General features: G+C 38.1%; 1 pseudogene; it reads right to left on the bottom strand.

Annotated features, from left to right (window-relative positions):
- Nucleotides 1-10,381: 10,381 nt before the first annotated feature.
- On the bottom strand, nt 10,382-12,327 carry LOC132267124 (mitogen-activated protein kinase kinase kinase 20-like; annotated as a pseudogene).
- Nucleotides 12,328-21,056: the final 8,729 nt, after the last annotated feature.

The raw sequence follows: 21,056 nt of genomic DNA, 5'->3' as shown, positions 1-21,056 counted from the left end.
TTGAGGTTTTATTAAACTTCGCAAATTATACTGCTTTCTTACTGCAAGAAGGAGAAATTAGTAGGCTATTTTAGAAGTTTTTAGAGGTTATTATATGGAAAAATTCATTAGTAATTAATAGAATTTCAAGACACAAAAAACCAAATTAGTCTAAGCACATTGAACGGCCAAAGGGAAAACTGTTGTAGATTTCATCCCTATTAAACTCTTTCTCAGGCTAGGAAACAAATTCTACCTCCGAAGATTCGCCTTGATCATATATGAATGGGAGAAGCATGAACTGAGTTGTGCTGCTGCAGAATTACATATCTGTTCCTAAGAACAGCACTATTGCAGAAAACTGTTTTGTGGCTGATATTGAGTGGCAAATTGAAATTATCTTGCTATATACTGAGAAGTGGTGGTTTGATTGAGTGTAATATGCTGAAAGAAAGTTGTGAGAACTAAATTCAAGGAGGTCCAGTCATGGATTACAGAACTGCCCCTTAAACCAGAATGTTCCAGTAGCAGCAAAATACACCAGCTGTGAGCTATTATTTTGATGCTTTATGAGCTACATTGTTGAGTCCTTGTTGGCGTACCTTGTCCAAGCTTCAGACCAAATGTAATCCATCAATGTCAATCTGAGTGAGCTTTTGGTTGATGAGAATTTGAATTATCTTAAGGCTATGTTTGGCATATGCTGAAAACTAGGGTTTTAAGTTTTAACCCTAAAGTTGCTGTTGTGTGCATCCAATGTTGATACCTTGCCGTTCTAATGTAAAACATCATCTGAGCAAGATCGGTTAACTGTATTATGTCTGTGGGAATCCTGTTGTGTTCAAGATTCTAGTGGATTTATAGTTTTACCCTTCTGAGCCTAAAACTTTGGTTGTGGCTGTTTTCAAGGCTGGTGTGTATCTGCAATGGTATACCTTGCCATATTTAATGTGATAGATATGTGAGCAAGTGTATCTTACCTATTGAAGACTGGGGGAGTGAAGTTTGGGTTGTCCCTGAGGCTACATTACAGATTTACTCGAGAGCTTGAAGGCTAGGGTTTATTAAGGTTAAGCCTTTTGTGTAGTTATATTGAGTTACCTTGCTGGTTTCACTGAGTTCATCTCTTAAGCAAGTGTATTTTAGCTATATAGAGCTGTGGAAGGCTATTGCAGGTCATTCTTGAGGCTGCATTGTGAAGTGACTCTTTTACCCTTGAAGTTAGGGTTTAAGCCTATTGAGAGCTGTTCTTGTGTTACCTTACTTTTCCAATTGAGTACCTCATTAAAGCAAGTGTATCAGGCTGAAACAAGGCTGTGGGAACCCAGTTTGATCATCAAGCGAAACTGCATTGTGTGTTGTCAGGTCTATTCTATTGATTGCAGAGAAGTGAGAACTAGGGTTTCTTCTATTGTGTACTTAGAGCTGTGTATCAATTCTTATATTGTGTAACAGCTTAAGTAAACTGTATTTGGTGTGTTGACACCTTCATTCTTTTGTCGAGAGAGCTGTGAGGAAAGGAAGAACTACACTCTTCATATTAGTCCATTATATTCCCAATATGTAGAGATTTCATTAGGAAATGAGAGTCGCACTCTGGCTTTAATATTAATCCCTCCAAAATATCCTCCTGTCCAAAATCATTTAGATTAATTAGCTCAAACTCCCCATGAACAATTCACATGACAGTACGACAAACTAGCTCCCTGCATCCGGGACAATGACACAATGTAACATGTCAATTGGTGTATGATCTGACGGGAGCTCCATGCAGCTCAATGGAAAATCTAAATGACCAAAGTAGTTTATTGATGAATTATGTAGCATGAAGACAAATCTAATTTAAATGCTTTTTATAGTGTCCAATTGATTGAAAAATGTTCTTATTTAATGTCTCTCCAGATTTATATTCTGCCGGTCTGTGCTTATGCTTTTGTTTTTATTGTTATCTTAAAAGTGAACTGATCATCGCCTTACAATCCTGGATAACTTACACCAGTGATCTAAATGCAGGAAGCTTGGTAATAATGTTTTGTTGCTGGAAGGAAATCTTCAAAATAAAATTTGTTTCGCACCCTTCTCATGCGCAGAACAGCTTTATGCCTGAAAATCATGCTAATGACAATAGAGACTCTAGTCACAGATTGAGAATTATTTGTGTCTAGGTCCTAGCAGAAATGGAGGTAAGCAACCAATATTTGACTCAACCTGTGTCCGGTGTTTAGTCGGAAGGATCATTATAACATCATTTTTTCTTTTCTTTTTATAGGTAAAAGCACACGCACCTAGCACATTCACATACCCACTAATGCGCCAATGAGGACTTGAACCCTCAACCTCTGGGAGGACTATGCTAAGCCCTTCATATTACTACCTCCGTTCCAAAAAAAAGTGTCGTGTTTTGAGAACTGTGACAGTTCAATTTGTGAGAGTCACGGTTCCCTAAAAGTGCCCTTAAAAGCACTTCTTTCGAATTTTCAGGCTCAAATAACCTCTACCCTAGTGATATAATTCGTTTTACCAGAAGACTGCTTCTTTTTTTTATTTTTTTTATTTTTTTTTTAGTAATGATAGCCATGCATTCAAGGCAGGTTTGTCAAAACTTTTGCATGACTTGCCAATCGACACCAATTCTCATTAATTCTGAGATAGAGTCATAGAAGTAAAACAATAGATCCTAACCATGTCATTGCTTTGGGCACATGAAATTCTAATATAATTCCTTCCATGTCTATGCTACATGATTGATCGACTTTGGAGTAAGTTTTTTCCCTGAAAAGGTCGGAAGTCACCAGGAAATTCATAAAATTTTGAGTGTTGAACGTATCAGATAGAATAATTAAAAGTGACATACATTATTTACACTTTTATTTTATAAGTTTCTTTCCTCCTTACTTTCATATTTATTTGATAAGTTACAACATTACTACTTACTGTTGCTTATTGATATAAATAATTCAACTATCTGAATAAATATTAATGTCTCTTCTATCTTTTTATTTTATACACAGAAAATGTTGTTTTTAAAGGGATTTTTCTTGTTCTATGAAAAAATTTCCCAAGGGATGTCGTACATAGAAAATGTTGTTTTTAAAGGGATTTTTCATGTTCTAGTATTTGTTTTTGAAAGTCAGTTTTTCCGTGAAAATCTTCTCTCTCTGCATATTGTTTATATGTGAATCACTTTGCAGGTTCTACATGGTGAATAAAGGGAGGAAACAGCCGTGCTACTTCTTTTCCCCTTTGAGGGCAGCATTCAAGAGTCCAACTTTCAGTGATCCGAAACAAAATGGAAGTCAGTTTACTATGTTCTTGACTAGTCTTCTTCAGGCATTTTGCCTCTTGGTTGGCCTCGCGTCTTCTGATATTGATGCAGTGAGTGAGTTGCAAAATTTACTGAGCTTCTTGATGGTGTCATACTAGCCTAGATGATCTCATTCATTCACGAGGCTCTGCTGTGAGGATGTTTACAGTGATGCTGACAACATGCTCTCCACTGGATTCTCAGAGTGAGAAGTAATAATTTGCAGCTCAACCAGCCTGCACCTAGTTTGGACCCAGATTTTATCTGATCCATTTTTACAGCGGCTTACTCTCAGGTAACTTTTACAATATATTCTTTAGGTAACTATATTAGATATCAAGCAAATTGCAAAATTATAACTGAAAAAAAAAAAAAAAAAAAAAAAATCCGGATTTGGGATTAATTTGGGTTCAGATATTACTTGGGATGCCTAGGGTTTGGGGAAGGGTAGCAGGTGATTACCAATCTCAACTAATCAAGACTTCAAATAACAAAATGAAAGCAGATTCAGAAGTACAATGGGGATGGCAATTTATATAATTATTTAGAAAATGAACCTTGTGATTTCGTAAATATTTTAGAAAACCAACAGTTGTGGCTTCCTTGCAATAATACTATTTTTCAAATCACAATGACAAGACTGGAATACAATTAGGAAATCAGAGTCGATAAATTTCTCGAGTCAAGTAAGAGCTGCACTCTTTATGTTGTGGCATCCATTATCTTCCCAATTTGTAGAGATTTCACTATGAAATGAGGGTTGCACTCCGGATTTCATATTAATCCCTCCAAAATCTCCTACTGTCAGAAATCAATTAGATTAATGAGCTTAAACTCCCCACGAACAATTCACATGACAGTACCATGCATTATCTCTCAGCATCCCGGACAATGTAACATGTCAAACGGCGTATGAACTGATGGGAGCTCCATGCAGCTCAATGGAAAATCTAAATGACCAAAGGTTTGTCAAAAATTTTGCATGACTTGCCAGTTGATGCACTACTTCTCATTAATTCTAAGATAGACTCATAGAAGTAGAACAATAAATTATAAGTTTCTAACCCATGTTATTGATTTGGGCACATGAAATGATAATATAATTCCTTCCATGTCTATGCTACATGATTGACTTTGGAAAAAAAATTTGTCCCTGAAAGGGGAAGTAACCAGGAAATTCATAAAATTTTGAGTGTGGAACTTATCGGATAGAAAAATAAAAAGTCACATTTATACTTCCCTTTTCTCTTTTTCTTTCCTCCTTACTTTCACATTCAATTGATAAGTTATAATGTTTATACTGACTGAGATCTCAGAATTCAGGGAAAAAAAAAAATTAAGGACTCAGAATATTTTTATTTTGTACATTTTAAATGTTGTTAAAGGGGTTTTTCATGTTCTACCAAAATTTTTCCAAGGGCGCTTCCATTATGTTCATAGTTCATACTGAATATAGATGTAGCATTCCTTTCCCAAATGAGGTATCTCAGATCAATACAAGGAAGAATGAGTTGCAATGCCACTATTGTTATAGGATATATTGCAGGTTTACTTGGAGAGCATCATCTAGAACTATATATATTATATTTTTTTCCATTCTATTTCGGAAGGTGAGTAAGTACCATTTGTGTTGCGTTGCAAAAACAGCTTTGTGGTATTTGCTTTTGAAAACCGGTTTTTCTGTGACATTTACCTGGAGAAATGAGAAATCTTCGCTCTCTGGAATCACTCTTCAGGCATTTTACCGGTTGGTTGGCCTCACGTTTTCTGATATTGATGCAGTGAGTTAGTTGTAAAATGTACTGAGCTTCTTAACAGTGTCATTCACCACCTCTTGTCAGAAGAGAACTCTGTATCCAGATTTTATATTGCCTGCTTGATATTTGAATAATTTCTTCTTAGAAAACCAACTTCAAAGATTAGCAACAACTGCTGCAAGAAATCGTCCGGTTTTTGAAAGCTGATATATCCTCAATGAACATTCAGCCTTTGCGGCATTGTCCTGTGTATGATTCTTATATATCCAGCTTCTCTCCCATACATGACACGTTTCAATGCAAAGAAGGTTCTAAAATTTCACACTACATGCTGACAAAGCTATCACCAGAGATAGGTAATTAGTTTTAATGACTGGCTATCGGTATGACACTGTTTGGTACTTGATGATTCCAAAAATGACTAGTAAAAAAACTCTCTTGGTTTTGCTTTGTCATTTCAGATCAAGTTTGCTGAACTTTCTTTGGACACTTTTAGAATGCTGCAATGTTTGGAATGGAAACTTAGTGGAACTTCCAATCAAAAGCATCTGATTGAATCGCATGAGAATGGTGTGTCAATTGATCGTTCTGGTACTGTTGATCCCATGTTTGATCAAGGTGTGTTGCACTTTAAATGTCATATGTTGTATGTCAGACTTAAGGGTATTACAGTCATTATCTTACCATGCCATTTTAGTTCAAGTATACTACATTCTAGGCATTATCAATTCAGAGGACACATTGTGCTGCCAAGGTTAACCACGGGCCAATGAAGCTCAAGTTGTTGGTTCAACACTCATGTTTCAGTTTCATTCAGTCACATATATGCTGGTACAGACAGTTTGCTGATGTGTGTGACATGTGTACCATTGAAGGGTATTTCAGTAAGTGTGTCCATATTCTCGAGGATATCTTGGTCAATCTATATTTCTAAGACAATGTGAAGCACTCTACAGAAGGTGCATTGTATCAAATGGTCTAGGTTTGTATGATAAAGGTCAGCATTTTCTGGTGTGGAACAAGTGTCAGCTAAAGGGGTATTTGTGGAAGTTTGTGTACAAATGTGCGGCATGATTATACCTCTGACACATGTACTGTGGTCCTTCAGAGAGAGTGCTATATTCACAATTCATTGGCTAATGGTGACAAGGTCTTATCCATAGTAGGGTTGCAATGAGGACACTACAAAGAGGCTGTTATAGCAGTCTGTCATGTGTGCCTCTTTTGTGAATCTGACAAGGGCTTTTCCATAGTAGGGTTGCAATGATCACAAAAGTGTTGAAGATCATGAAGGTTCTTTGGTGCTGATTTTCTGGTGCAAAGGGGGGTTGAGGATGACCAATGCTGCTGAATTCACTTCTGGAGCTAGAACCTAGGTTTGAGCGCGTATATCTAGCTGGTTTACAACTGCATAAGGTGCCTAAAACAACACATTGAGGCTGGTATTAATTTTCATATCTCAAACCTCTAGTATGAATTGATTTTTTGGTTTAAATACTTTAAATCTGAGCTTAACTTGTTAGACTTGAGCTATACATTGATTGTCTATCTTCTAAGCATGTTTAATTTGGTGATTTAAAGCTCATTAAGTGGAGATAAGGTCAAGAAAATGACCATTTCAGTTTTTGTATAGTAGACCTCATTAGTTAGGGTTTACTAATGTTTACCAGCATGCTATGTGTACTGTGAGTACAATACCACCAAGATATTGCTGTGAATTTCATCTGAGCATATGTCAATTGATCATATATGAATGGGAGAAGCATGAACTGAGTTGTGCTGCTGCAGAATTACATTTCTGTCCCTAAGAACAGCGCTATTGCAGAAAACTGTTTTGTGGCTGATATTGAGTGGCAAATTGAATTTATCTTGCTATATACTGAGAAGTGGCGGTTTGATTGAGTGTAATATGATGAAAGAAAGTTGTGAGAACTAAATTCAAGGAGGTCCAGTCATGTATTTACAGAACTGCCCGCCCCTCAAACCAGAATGTTACAGTAGCAGCAAAATACACATGCTGTGAGCTATTATTTTGATGCTTTATGAGCTACATTGTTGAGTCCTTGTTGGTGTACCTTGTCCAAACTTCAGACCAAGTGTAATCCATCAATGTCAAGCTGAGGGAGCCTTTGGTTGATGAGAATTTGAATTATCTTAAGGCTGTGTTTGGCATATGCTGAAAACTAGGGTTTTAACCCTAAAGTTGCTGTTGTGTGCATCCAATGTTGATACCTTGCTGTCCTAATGTAAACCATCATTTGAGCAAGATTGGTTAGCTGTATTATGTCTGCGGGAATCCTGTTGTGCTCAAGATTCTAGTGGATTTACAGTTTTACCCTTCTGAGCCTAAAACTTTGGTTGTGGCCGTTTTCAAGTCTGGTCTGTATCTGCAATGTTATACCTTGCCATGTTTAATGTAATAGATATGTGAGCAAGTGTATCTTCCCTATTGAAGACTGGGGGAGTGAAGTTTGGGTTGTCCCTGAGGCTACATTACAGATTTATTCTTGAGAGCTTGAAGGTTAGGGTTTATTAAGGTTAAGCCTTTTGTGCGGTTATATTGAGTTACCTTGCTGGTTTCACTGAGTTCCTCTCTGAAGCAAGTGTATCTTAGCTATATAGAGCTGTGGAAGGCTATTGCAGGTCATTCTTGAGGCTGCATTGTGAAGTGACTCTTTTACCGTTGAAGTTCGGGTTTAAGCCTATTGAGAGCTGTTCTTGTGTTACCTTGCTTATCTAATTGAGTACTTCATTCAAGCAAGTGTATCAGGCTGAAACAAGGCTGTGGGAACCCAGTTTGATCATCAAGTGAAGCTGCATTGTGTGTTGTCAGGTCTATTCTATTGATTGCAGAGAAGTGAGAACTAGGGTTTCTTCTATTGTGTACTTAGAGCTGTGTATCCATTCTTATATTGTGTAACAGCTTAAGTAAACTGTATTAGGTGTGTTGACACCTTCATTCTTTTGTCGAGAGAGCTGTGAGAGCTCATTGAATCCAAGCAAAATAGCTACGAAATATCTTGGATTGATGTTGCTGTCGAAACCAGGAGTACCATTCTCCTAATTGAGTTCCACCTTCAAAAGTGGACATTTCCCATTTCAGCAAGGAGGTAACCCAATGCCACACCTGTTGAGCAAATGGACAGGAGAAGAAAATATGGTCTGTAGTATCCCTCTCATGAAGACATAAAGAACATTTGGCTGCAAGTATAACATTTCTTTTTTGCAAATTCAGCATGGTTGGGAGCCTGTCCAACATCACAAAGGTAGCATTTACAGACCACCTTGGCCGACTCAATGAGCAAGAAGCTGTATTTTGAACATCAACAATCTTTCTCACCCCTAAACCTCCTTCAGCTTTGGTTTTAGTAATGAAATCCTAGCTGAGTAAGTGCAGCTTCTTGGCATTTTCCTTGCTGCCCCATAGAAAGTCTCTGCATAGCTTTTGAATGTGGTTTATGACTGATACAGGTAAATGGAAGATATTACATTACACCAATACAGAATCACAGGGGTAATCACTGTTTTCAGAAGCTCCACCTTCCCAGCCACAGATAGAAAGTTATTGGTCCAACTAAAAATCTTTTTAGTTACCTTCTCAACTAGGCCAGTGCAGTTTGTTCTTTTTAGGCCATTAGGACAAAGAGGAAGGCCAAGGTATTTGAGGGGCATCTGCTCTTCCTCTTCAGGCATTTTGCCTCTTGGTTGGCATCACGTCTTTTGATATTGATGCAGTGAGCTAGTAGCAAAATTTACTGAGCTTCTTAACAGTGTCATTCTAGCATAGATGACTCTTTCATTCACGAGGCTCTGCTTTCAGGATGTTTACAATGATGCTGACATGCTCTCCACTGCATTCTATTATGCCGGTCTATATGGTTAAGCTTTTCTACCCTCGGGACAACAATGATCAGTATTTGCCTTCTGCAACTTCCCAATTCTGTTTCACCGAACTCTCATGCTGTGGAATCAGATGTCTTACATCTTGCAAACCACTGAGTATTTTCACTTCAATGATTCGTATTTTAATCAGAAATGTACAGCTGAGTTTGTATAATAAGATTGCTGACCTGCTGAGATACAAGTTACATCAGTTGAGTGGGACAAAGGCTCCTGAAACTCATCACTAAACTTCAGAGTAGAATTTTGTTATTGATGGGAGTTCTGGCTAGCAGTTCAAGGAAGATCTCGGTTTTTTTGTGCTCGGTTGCTTTTCTGTGCTTTGCTGCCAATGTGTGGCCATTTGTTTCTTCCGTTCTGACTCAGAATTCAAACAGTGGTTCGTGCTGGTTGGATGGTCTCTGGTTTCCAGTGTATTGACTTGCTGATCCTGTGTGAATAGCTCATTGAACAAGACTGTCACCGATGAGTGGCAAAATGCTGCTCTGGTTGCTAAAATTGTTACATAATCAGTCCCAATTTGTTTATACCTTAGTAAAAGAGAAACAAGGCATTATTTTTGTTCTTACTTCTTTTTTCTTTTTCTTTTTTTCTGCAAATTATAGCTGCATTGTTATCATTCAAGTGTATGTTACTAGAAGGGCATGATATAGATGAGTTTTAGACGCTTAAGAATGCTTATTGAAGGAACTGATTACATTCCATGTACCATGCATGGTCTCTCAAAGCATGTTGAACAAAGTTATACTACTTTTTTTTATAAAAAAAAAATAAATGCATCAAATGCAGCATAAAAGTGTCTCATGCCAAAGTCAGAATCCTACAGGTGAAAACAATAATTTAGCTTCAATGTGGTCATTTGAGCTAATCATCGTCAAAAAGAAGCCTTAAGTAGCTTCTTGTCAAAAACCCTCAACCAGAAAATGTAAGTGTATCACTTTAGCCTCTAACATTCAGAAATTAACTTTCATACATGGAACTGTGGCATATGCATGCCATTCAAAACTCATTTAAATGCACCATTTCATCCAATGTTAGTGTAAATACCACAAGAAGTGATCTGTTCTAAGGTCCACCCACAATGCAATATTAACTACTTAGACCATATAACAACCAAATCAAGTAAGCTTGATTCACTGAGTTTCTTAAGAGGCAACTGATGATTCACTGTTTCAGGTTGTGGAAGTGTAAAATACCAATTCCTCTTTTAAAATATGATTGATATCTTTAGCGGCTACCACTAAACAAAATGTTTTGATGGCTGAAAAGCTTGCTTCAAGCATTGAAAACTTCCATTCAAGTCTGAAATGGTCATATCAATCCAGATTTTTGTTCCATGTTCGTCAATTTTAAGCAATCAAACAGGGTTTGATTAATATAGAACTATGTAATTAAATGAAAAGGAAATAAAACAGAATAGGTTTAAAATGATTGCACCCTTTAGAAGTATCTTACAAACAGATCATGAAATTAATTATATTGCTTCTCATTATATACAAATGTTATTATGGTGTTAAACAATATCACAATAACAGGTTTCTTAATCGAGTACCTCAAAGTCATTAGATTTAAGAATCTCGTTGTCAAATACAAAGGGTTGAGCTGATGAAAGTGCCCAAGAAATACAATTATAACATACTTAAATGCTGTGTTTATAACCTATTGAAAAGAATCATAATTCCTAAACTTTTAACAAATATGACACGTGAAGACGTAATGTCATATGTACAGTAAGAAAGCTCTTTGTAAAATGACCTCTAAATATACTTTTAAAGAATGACTAAATGTACCGAGACATTAAGTGCTATAGTCCAGCAGGAATGGCAAAAGCAATTGGACACTGCTGCATTTTGTTTGATGAAACCTGGTCAAGTTCAGAAGCATTGCTAGACTTTGTAATGTCCACCCTTTCTTGAACTTCTGATGCTTCTTCTTCAGCAAAACTAGAAACCAATTCATTATCCATCTCCTCTACATCTTCTTCTGACGAAGAATAGGAGGAGTCTCCTTCAGATATGAAGCTACAATCATCCGAGAAGCTGTAAGAACTGAACTCGTCATCATTATCAGAGAGCGTAAATGACAAGTCCGCATTAAAGACCTCATCCTCTTGTTCAACTTCTCCATCATCAACTAATCCTTCTATGAATGGGTGGTTCAGTAGCATTTCAGCTGTCAATCTAAACTTGGCCGTCCTCACAAAACAACCCTTCAAGAAATCCCTCCCCTCTTTTGACATCTTGCTTGGAATTGTAGGCAATGTACACCCTTTACCAATCTGACGTAGAAGGCTCTCGGCATCCTGATCTTCTTTCATATCCCAAGGCGGCTTCCCTGTTAGCATCTCAAGCACAATACAGCCAAGAGCCCAAATATCAGAGGGAGGCTCTTGTATGTTATCAACCACAGCTTCGGGCGACAAATATAGAGGAGTGCCTCTCAAATAAGGATCAAACTTTTCCATCCTCTTCGCCAACCCGAAATCACCAATCTTCGCCTTAAATTTGGTAACAGCACCTGTAGTAATAGGCAGAAGTATTATGTTCTCAGGCTTTATATCACGGTGCACATAGCCACACTCGTGAATGTGATTAAGCCCTCGAAGAATTGACCTCGTATAGCACCTAACATCGGATTCAGGCAACCCAAAACCGTTAGATTTCTTAATCAAACCACCTAGGGTTCCTCCACAACCATACTCCAACAACAAATTATACACCATCTGACCATTCTCACTCGTAGTGATCTCATCCCCAAAACATTGAATAATATAAGGGCACCATTGGATGTTACTCAAAACCTCTCTCTCCTTCTGGATTGAACCTGAAACAGAGACCTCAGAAGATTTCACAGCAATAACCTAAGGCAAATAGCTATGTCGCAACCTGGGTTTCTTCGAATCCGCGAAATAAACTGACCCAAAACTTCCTTTCCCGATCATTGCACCTCTCAACCATGCCGCTCCATCTCCAAGTTTACACACACTCTTCTGCTCAACCTTGTATTGAACCTCATCTTCTTGCTTTCTCTTCATCTTTTCTTCACATTCCTTGCTTCTATTTCTTCCCTCAATACCATATGTTTCACGAATTTTCAAATGCCTTCTTCAAATTAGCGTTCGTACACGATTATGTTTATATATGTGTATATGTAGACAGAGAGAGTTGGAATGTAAAAGACAGGGTTTGGAGAAATTAGAACCCTAGAAAAGGGTTCTGTTTTCGTTTCTTTGAAGCGATTCAACGGAATAACGGTCATATGTATATACATAATAAAGGATGAGATTGTGCTAAATGGTGACACCATTTGATTTAAATTATTGGAAATTTGGGGCTTTCATAATAGTATTACAATATTTGAGTTTGCATAAGCACGCTTAATTGCGAATTTTTTTATGGGTTTGACGACTATCACAACTTTAGAACCGGGTATGTCATATAAAAGTGTTCAACCTATATATATATATAACACTTCACTTTAACTTTTCGTAGACGACGTGAGGTCATGACATTCACAGCATGCCAATTTGATAGCTCATCCAGTGTTATGCACCCACCCACATCACACTCTCCTAGAAAGGTTGTCACAATCACTCCCTATGGGAACCAACATCCTCATTGGTCACACTTTCGACGGGTTTCAATTTTGAGCATTTGTAACAGCTATCACTCTATCCAACACAATATTGTCCATTTTTTGCTCCCCAATACCAGACTTGTGACGTGTCGAAATTTTTTGATATTTTTATTTTTATTTTATTTGCGCATAGGGATGCGGACAACGACATTCCGGGAGTTATTTGGGACGTTTCTCCGAGTATAGAACTCTTAAAAACTCATTTGTGTTAATTTCAATCATTTTCAAGTGGACAATTAATTAGATGACGATGAATTTAAGTTTTCATGACATTCCGACTGTCCAGGCTCAGTTCGACATTGAGCGATGTATGGTCACTAATCCCCTGATGATTCTTTGATTCTTGAGTTGAACAATGGTGAATGGCTATGTGGATCATTGGCTAAAGCATCTTAACTTATTTTCTGAGTGGCTACGGAATGAACACAAATGAGTGGTTATCGGAATGAACACAAATGAGTTTCTTATGCTACATTTTGAAGGTAAGATAAATAAATGCTACATTCCAAGTTCTTGCTTTACTTATGCAGCATTGACTTTGCACTTTTAATTGATTGAAGACGTGTTAAAATTATATAGTCCCACACCATGCGAGAAAGAAATTATTACATGGTCGATGACTAAAAGGCCCTGGTTAACAACAATATGATTTGTAGGTACGAGTTTGAATAAAGGTAACGCAAACAAATGCGTAAGTTATGATTAACCGAACCATGTAAAAATTTCTCCTCACTTGCATCCCACTGGCATTATAGCATAATGGAAACATTTGTTTATTTATTTTTGTTTACAATTTTTTTTTTTTTTTTCAAAAGTTTTAATAAACTCACACATCTACAATATTGCTCTTAGGAAAGTTGGAACACTTGAATCTTTTCTTTCAGAGGAGATATGTAAAACCCTAAAATTTCGTACATTATTTTTTTTATTATTTAGTATTTAGTATTTTAACGTGATAGTTGAGATAATAGAGTTTTTTAAAAAAAAAATTTAAAACTTTAAATAAGAGTCCTAGGTTATCTCGAATACAGTTATATTTATCCTTTATATTTTACATCGTATCAGTACGAGGATATTATTTTTCATAAAAAAAAAAAAAAAGAAGAAAGAAATTACCGAGAGAGAAAGAGAAGAAGCGGGATACTGATTTTTCGTTGGCAATCTGCAGTAGCCGGAAAAAGAGACGGTGACCAAAGGATCGGCTAGAGAGAAAGGTTTAACGATATTTAACAGGCAAGTTAATCTTGCTTTATATACTTGTATATATACAAAACTCTGCCTAATTACGATTAATCAAGAATTAATATAACATGTTTTTATGAATTAGGGTATATCGATCTGATGTAAATTAGGCATAGAATGGCATGAAACTTTATCACATGTTCTAATAGCACTGAATATAAGTTTAAATGGAGGACACTTACTTGATGCGCATGTGTGTGTGTTTGTGTGCATAGATATTGAATAAATGTAATTCACATGTTTTTATACTTGCTATATGCATGGTAAGCTTGATTAATAGACTGATTTGATATTATATGTGTGTATATATATGGAAACTGATTTGGTGTTATTATATATCAATATACTTATACGAATTGTTTGATTTACGGAGAGTTAGAATTCAAGTTCAGCGTGGAATATTTTAATAAGTGAAATAATTTATTGTTGTAAGTCTTGCATTCAATTTGATGTTTCAAACTTAAGCTTTATTGACTACAGAAAGCTTAAAAGTAGACTTTGGGGTCAATAGAAGGTAGAACCGTTAGATATTGGTTGGAAAAGAAAAAAACAGATAGAAAAGCAAATGCATTATGGTGGTGAAGACCCACTTTGGGTTCTTCTCTACGAAGCACATTCTTGGCAATGGAAAGTGAGGGAGAGTGTGTTGCCGTGAGACATCGGTTTGACTATTGAAAGTTATCACTGGAATCTACTCGCCGAGCCTAGTCCGTTGGGGGCAATACCCGGGTTCAACCGAAATGAATAATATATTTAATTATTTTAAATTTTGAAAAACAAATATAGAAGAGTATTTTTTTTTAGTATTCAAAAAAAAAAAATTTATTGAAATTCCAGAATATTAGTTTTAAGTATAATGGACTTAGTTTTGCTGAAATCCAGATTTTTAAATGACATTTTGGTAGTTTTACGAAATTAAAACCCGAAAAAAGTATTATTTTTAGCACTAAGATGGAGAGTACGGAAATATTATTAAGACTTAGCTTCTGAAATTTTGTAGGGAGTCATATCTAATATTAGGCTATGTCCAGAATTTTGTACTCTCACTAGTTGGGTTTATAGGGTTCTGTTTTTAAATTAAAAGCGTGTTTGTGTGTATTACTTATTGATTTTAAATTATTAATTAATAATGTATTTCATAATTCACCATAAATAATAATGATGAGTTTGGATTAGTCGGAGGGCAGTCAGGGACTGACTCTATGATGACTTTTGGGTATGGTCAGGGACCTACCTATTTGGGAGTGCACTACCCTTTTATTATGGCCATGGGTCTAATGAGCCCTTATTGTGTGGACGTGATCAGGGATCATCTGGGGAGTAGACGTACAATCCAGCCACACGTGTGTTTTTAGTAGTCAGGGACTATACGATTCACACCATTTTTATTGGACGGGAGCCCGGGGCTCATGTGAGATATGCCGATTTATTAAAAAATAAAAGATGGTTATTTATTAAGTTTATAATTAACTGGGTTATACACATTTGAATAATGAACTTATTTGAGTTGCTTATATATACAGGAATATAAGGTAAGGTTAATTTGCTGAACGATGATTGTGTTTAGCATTTATTGCTGAGCTTGTGAGCTCACCCCATTATCACATTTCAGGTACACGTTGAGTAGGAACGTGATGGGATTACATGATGGTGATGGATTTTGGCTTGTTTGTTGCATTCTTTGGTTTAGTTCATTTTGTCCAGTTATCATGGATTATTTTTGACAAGGTTGTTTGATATTATGGTTGTGTCGATTTAATAAATTAGAGGGTGGTTTTCATCTACTTCTTTATTTAATTATTTCTATTGTAAAGTTGTGGATGTGTAAGGAAAGTCATGTCAAATCTTAATACGAGATAAGAGTTCATGTATTTAGGACTTTGGGGCGTGACAGTTTGGTATCAGAGCCTAGGTTAAGAATTACCTGGTTAAGAGAAGTGATAGTAAGAATAGGGGCATATACTTATACGAATTATTGCTCTCTTACCATGCTCCAGTTTAAGTATAAATTACTTGTGAGACTTATCATTGACATTCTTTACTGAAAATAGGATGTCAGGAGCTGGAAGAGGCAGAGGACGACCTGCTAGAGGTAGAGGTCAGGGAGGTGCTGGTCGTGGTGGTGTTGACCATGACAATGTTCAGTTGGAGGATGCACCTCATGTGCCAAATCCTATGATTGGATTTATCAGAGATATCCGCAAATTGGGGGCTGTTGAATTTGCTAGAGCTACCGATCCACTTAATGCTGAGAAGTGGATTGAAGATATGAAAAAGTATTTTGAGATGATAGACTGCACTGAGGTGCAGAAAAGGAAGATTAGTGCATTTCTTTTATCTGGTGAGGCGCGCCAGTGGTGGCAATCAGAGACCAGGATGGTTGTGGACATTACAACTATGACCTGGGATGATTTTAAAACTCGGTTCAATGACAAATACTTTCCACAATCAGTGAAGGAGAAGAAGGCAGCAGAGTTCACGCAGCTGGAACAGAATAATGAGATGTCAGTTAGTGAGTACGAGAGGAAGTTTACAGAGCTATCCCGATTTGCTCCTCACATTGTTGCGAATGAGTTACACAAGGTTAGAAAGTTTGAGCGAGGACTGGTCTCTTATGTGAAGAAGTTTGTGGTGGGTCATCGTTTTGACACTTATGCTAAAGTGGTGGAATGTGTTATGGCAGTAGAGGAGAATAATAACATTGCCTTTCAGAAACAGAAGGAGCGTAGGGCAGAACAGAAAGGTAAGGGGGCTAGCAGCACTCAACAGAATCAGAGTAGCTCTCAACAGAATCAGAGGGGTCAGCAGCAGCAGACTCAGAGAAACTGGCAGGGTCAGTCTTGGCAGAGAGGTAGACAAGATTGGCGAGCAGGGAAACGGCAGAGAGTTGGTGAAGGTGAGCAATCCACAGCTTTAGTACCAGCCACACCTTATGATGCACAGCCATATCAGTTCAGCGGGCATTGCTACAATTGTCGTGAGCAAGGACATTTGGCTCGTAATTGTCCCAAGCCTCACAAGAATAACCAGCAGAAAGGTCAGGCACCACAGCAACAAGGAGGTGCAAGGGTTTATGCAGTTGTTCCAGATGGGAGACAGGATCGTGCACCACCAGCAGTGGAAGGTACACTTACTATTTATGGCAGTATAGCTAGAGTACTATTTGATTCAGGTTCTTCATATTCTTTTATTGCACTATCATTTGTGAATACACTGGGATTAGAACCTGGACATATAAGTAATGCCTTATCTATTACAACTCCACTCGGGAGCGCGACGACACTTGATAGAATATGTCATGCTTGCCCTGTTACAATTGGGGAGTTGGAGTATCCTATTGATTTAATAGTATTACGTATGAGAGAATTTGATGCTATACTGGGTATGGATTGGTTGGCTAGATATCATGCTCAGTTGGACTGCCATGAGAGGATTATTGTATTCTCAGTTCCGGGACAGTTTCCTTCTCGATATAAGTGTGAGGAGTTTGAGGGCACCATGACTATGGGATTCCTGGCCCACATCGAGGTGGTTGAGCAATGCGTGACTATAGAGCAGTTGCCTACAGTGTCAGAGTATGCAGATGTGTTTCGGGATATTCCGGGTTTGCCTCCTAGGAGGGCAGTGGATTTCTGCATCGACCTCACTCCTGGTATTTCACCTATCTCTAGGGCACCCTACAGAATGGCACCAGTTGAATTGAGTGAGTTGAAGAAGCAGACTCAAGAGTTGCAAGATCGGGGGTTTATTCGACCTAGCACATCACCGTGGGGAGCACCTGTTCTTTTTGTCAAGAAGAAGGATGGGTCACTCCGCTTATGTGTTGACTACCGTGCGCTGAATAAGGTCACTATTAAGAACAAGTACCCATTGCCACGCATCGATGATTTGTTTGATCAACTCAAAGGGGTGCAGTTGTTCTCTAAGATTGACTTGAGGACTGGGTACCATCAGTTGAGGATTAGGGATGAGGATATTCCTAAGACTACCTTTAGGACTCGTTATGGCCTCTATGAGTTTTAATCATGCCTTTTGGGCTGACTAACGCTCCGGCAGCTTTTATGGATTTGATGAACCGAGTGTTTCGACCTTACTTGGATCAGTTTGTTGTGGTATTTGTTGATGACATTCTGATATATTCTAAGACTAAGAAGGAACATGAGAGACACTTGAGCATTACACTTCAGACTTTGCGTGAGCATCGGCTCTATGCTAAGTTTGAGAAGTGTGACTTTTGGCAAGAGCAGATTCAGTTTTTGGGGCACGTGATCTCTAAAGATGGAGTTTTAGTAGATTCTGCCAAGGTGGAGGTTGTGATGAGTTGGAAACGGCCTACTACTGTCACTGAGATTCGTAGCTTCTTAGGACTGGCAGGATACTACAGGCGTTTCATTGAAGGTTTCTCCAAGATTGCTGCACCATTGACCCGTTTGACTCGGAATGATGTGAAGTTTGTTTGGGATCACCGCTGTGAGCAGGCATTTGAGGAGCTGAAGACGAGATTGACTTCGGCACCAGTTCTTACCATTCCTGTTAGTGGTGAGAGATTTGTGATTTACACAGATGCATCACATCAGGGTCTTGGTTGTGTTTTGATGCAAGATGACAAGGTGGTAGCGTATGCTTCTAGGCAGCTTGAGCCACATGAGCAGAATTACCCTACACATGATCTGGAATTGGCAGCAGTGGTTCTTGCATTGAAGGTGTGGAGGCATTACTTGTATGGCGAGGAATTTGAGTTATTCTCTGATCACAAGAGCCTCAAATACCTTTACACTCAGAAGGTGTTGAATATGAGGCAACGAAGGTGGATGGAGAAGATGAAGGATTTTGATATGAGGCGAATGTGGTAGCAGATGCCTTGAGTCGGAAACCGAGAGGATTAGTTGCCTTTATGATGATTCAGGAGTGGATGATGTTAGAGGCATTGGCAGAGTTTTCTATCATGCCGAGTTCTCAGAGTACAGGGGCTATTCTTTGTAGTTTGACTGTACAACCTACTTTGATCAGCCGGATCATTCATTTTCAGACTCTGGATGACAGGTTACAGACCAAAGCAGTTGAGTCTGTTGATGATGAAGGTAATGTTGACTGGGCGTATGGAGCTGATGGTGGTATGAGATTTCGAGGTAGGCTATGTGTTCCAGACTTAGCAGACCTCAAGAGAGAGATTTTAGAGGAGGCACATCACTCTAGGTACACAGTGCACCCAGGCGGCACTAAGATGTATCATGATCTTAAGAGGCAGTTCTGGTGGGAAAGCATGAAACGTGATGTGGCAGAGTTTGTATCTAGATGTCTCACTTGTCAGCGAGTGAAAGTTGAGCACCAGAGACCAGCAGGACTATTACAGCCTTTGCCTGTGCCTGAGTGGAAATGGGAGCATGTGACGATGGATTTTGTAGTGGGGTTACCGAGGTCGATACATAACCATGATACAGTATGGGTGATAGTGGACCGATTGACTAAATCAGCTCATTTTCTACCCATTCGAGCTACTGATACTGTAAAGGAATTGTGTAAGATCTACATTAGAGACATAGTTAAGCTTCATGGAGTGCCGGTGTCTATTGTCTCAGATCGTGATCCTCGTTTTTCATCTCGATTTTGGAGTAGTTTCCAAGCAGCTTTTGGTACTCCTTTGAGTTTGAGTACTGCTTTTCATCCTCAGACCGATGGCCAATCCGAGAGGGTCATTCAGGTGTTGGAGGATATGCTTCGTGCTTGTGTGCTAGATTTTCGGGGCAGTTGGGAGGATCACATTCCATTGGTTGAGTTCGCTTATAATAATAGCTATCAGGCTAGTATCGGCATGGCACCATATGAGGCACTTTATGGTAGACCTTGTCGTTCACCTGTATGTTAGGCTAAGGTTGGTGATGGTAGTTTTTTGGGGCCAGAGTTGGTGCAAGAGACTACGGAGAAGGTTGCCATCATTCGAGATCGACTTCGCACAGCTCAGAGTCGACAAAAGAGTTACACAGACCGACGCCGTCGTGCTTTGGAGTTTAGTGTGGGTGACTTGGTGTTCTTGAAAGTATCACCAATGAAGGGGGTTACGAGATTTGGTAGGAAGAAAGGGAAGTTAGCTCCTCGATTCATTGGACCTTTTGAGATCACAGAGAGGGTTGGAGTGGTGGCATATAGATTGGCTCTACCACCTAGACTATCAGCTGTTCACGATGTTTTCCATGTCTCCATGTTGAGGAGGTGCTTGAGGGATGAAACTCAGGCCATTGACTGCACAGAGGTCCAGATTCGTCCTAATGCAACCTATGTTGAGATGCCTGTTCGCATTGTTGACAGTATGGTGAAACAGTTGAGGCGGGCAGAGATACCTTTGGTGAAGGTGCAGTGGAATCATCAGGACGAGAGAGAGGCTACTTGGGAGATAGAGTCAGAAATGAAGGAAAAGTACCCACAACTCTTCGAATAAGGTATGCAAATTTCGAGGACGAAATTTCTTTTTAGGTGGGTAGAATGTAAAACCCTAAAATTTCGTACATTATTTTTTTTATTATTTAATATTTAGTATTTTAACGTGATAGTTGAGATAATAGAGTTTTTTTTTAAAAAAATTTAAAACTTTAAATAAGAGTCCTAGGTTATCTCGAATACAGTTATATTTATCCTTTATATTTTACATCGTATCAATACGAGGATATTATTTTTCATAAAAAAAAAAAAAAATGAAATTACCGAGAGAGAAAGAGAGGAAGCGGGTTACTGATTTTTCGTTGGCAATTTGCAGTAGCCGGAAAAAGAGACGGTGACCAAAGGATCGGCTAGAGAGAAAGGTTTAACGATATTTAACAGGCAAGTTAATCTTGCTTTATATACTTGAATATATACGAAACTCTGCCTAATTACGATTAATCAAGAATTAATATAACATGTTTTTATGAATTAGGGTATATCGATCTGATGTAAATTAGGCATAGAATGGCATGAAACTTTATCACATGTTCTAATAGCACTGAATATAAGTTTAAATGGAGGACACTTACTTGATGCGCATGTATGTGTGTTTGTGTGTATAGATATTGAATAAATGTAATTCACATGTTTTTATACTTGCTATATGCATGGTAAGCTTGATTAATAGACTGATTTGATATTATATGTGTGTATATATATGGAAACTGATTTGGTGTTATTATATATCAATATACTTATACGAATTGTTTGATTTACGGAGAGTTAGAATTCAAGTTCAGCGTGGAATATTTTAATAAGTG

This window comes from Cornus florida, unplaced genomic scaffold (genome assembly GCF_030987335.1).
Source record: "Cornus florida cultivar Cherokee Brave unplaced genomic scaffold, ASM3098733v1 CherokeeBrave_3.0.0_Hap2_Chr07, whole genome shotgun sequence".
NCBI lineage: Eukaryota > Viridiplantae > Streptophyta > Magnoliopsida > Cornales > Cornaceae > Cornus > Cornus florida.
Note: the sequence above shows the minus strand (reverse complement) of the source record. Positions and strands in the feature narration are given on the sequence as shown.